This window comes from Nematolebias whitei, chromosome 11, assembly GCF_014905685.2.
Source record: "Nematolebias whitei isolate Nwh7 chromosome 11, NemWhi1, whole genome shotgun sequence".
Lineage (NCBI taxonomy): Eukaryota > Metazoa > Chordata > Actinopteri > Cyprinodontiformes > Rivulidae > Nematolebias > Nematolebias whitei.
In genome coordinates, this window is record NC_056508.1 from 16126951 (window position 1) to 16128673 (window position 1723).

At 40.2% G+C, this 1723-nt stretch overlaps 1 protein-coding gene across 1 annotated transcript in view; it reads left to right on the forward strand.

Moving 5' to 3' along the window:
* The first annotated feature begins 708 nt into the window (after nucleotides 1-708).
* Nucleotides 709-1723, forward strand: part of dnmt3ba (DNA (cytosine-5-)-methyltransferase 3 beta, duplicate a) — a 28829-nt gene continuing 27814 nt past the window's right edge. The window contains exon 1 of the mRNA XM_037683819.1: nucleotides 709-764. The gene's annotated coding sequence lies outside the window, so the exon portion shown is untranslated. The remainder of the gene's footprint in view (nucleotides 765-1723) is intronic.

A 1723-nucleotide genomic window follows, 5' to 3' on the forward strand; every position in this document is an offset into this window, starting at 1 on the left:
GTGTGTGTGTGTATATATATATATATATATATATATATATATATATATATGATATATAGATCTTAATAAAAATGTATCAGTAACTGTGAGTTTTGGAAACGTGTCATAAGAATATTTTATTAGTGTTAATGTTAACCCCACCAAGAATATTTAAGTACACTGAACCATGTGTTCAGATTTAATGGCTGTACTCCTAAGATTTACAGAGGAAAAAATCGTGAGAATAAATTTAGTATTCAGCTATGACTGATTAAACGCGCAAATACTTCATTGCTCCTGAGAAACAGGTTACACTGAGTGGAGCGGTCGACCGTTCCAAGATGGCGGCCCTGTATCTAGTGTTTATATGCTATCTATGAACAGGACAGGCTCACATGGACATAAACAAAGACGTCTGTGGGCGCACACCCCAAACACATACTGTGGCCGACCACTAGGGGACTCTACTCACACACAGATGTCAGGATGTTTTAAAAAACATGTAGAAAAAATTACATAGGCAAAATGTTTTTTTTTTAAAGCAGAACTTAAAATTATGTTATTCAAAGTGTTTATCATAATTTTGCTGTTGTTTATGTGTAATGCCATAATAAATGCATGTTTATACTGTTTAAAAACGCCCTCTGTTTTACACAATGCGGTGGGTTGCCAGTTGGGCTTGTTTTGGGCTTTTCATAGCACTGGTTTCTTGTTTGTATCGCGAGATCTGGCAACACTGCGAGTCAGAGCAGCAGAACCGCCTGAGCTTGACCCAAACTAGCTTGGTAAGTCCTTCAGCTTCTTGTTGTTTTAACAGAAAACAAGCTGCTTCTGTCCATATCACATTAAAACTGTCCGCTTATCAGAACCGGAACACGTCGCGTTTCTGCAGGTTTTATTGTTCGGTGGATCCAGTCGTGTGCACGCGCTCAACACAAAGACCAGAACCTGCAGAGCCACGGCGGCACCAGCAGACAAAGTTAGCAAATTAAATCTGTAGCTTTGATCAATACATTTCTAAGACCGCTTAGTTTATTCGCTGTAAAGCGCTAAGTGTTAGCACGCTTCTCTTAAACAACTATTAACATTCAACTCAGTTAATTTATGTAGCGCCAAGTCACAACAGGAGTTGTTTCAGGGCACTGAACACAAAAACATGTACATGCATTAAAATAAAAACATATTGAAGCGCTAAGCGTTAGCACGCTTTTCTTATTTAAAGCGCTAAATGTTAGCAGCTCATTCATAAGTTGGAGGCAGGACGGAGGTTCGCGGCAAAAATGGACAACGCGAGATTTGGTGTTTGGTTCAGAGACGACGGGGGAGGGTTTTTTTGTGTTTGGGGGGGCGCCCTGTTAGGTTTGGTTTTTCAACATGGAGACCAGGCTGCACGAAGAACTAATGAAACAGGAAACACGGTGGGGGTTAGAGAGTGCAGGGCATGATAATAAAGTGACTAGCACCCCCCACACAGGAAGACACAGTGAGGCAGTCTGATGCATTATCATCTTAATCTTCAGTAAACAAGGGGGGATGTTGGACAAATGGTCCTCTCACCCCCCACCCCCTTTGGAGCGTTAGTTTTCCTTTGTCAGATAAGTTACCTGTTCAGAACAACTGAAATAAATAACTGCACGTTTGTTCATACTGTGCAGTATCAAACAGTGCTTGCTCTGCTGGCTGCAAACTATTTGACCCTCTGGGAAATCAAATTATATATATATATATATATATATATATATAT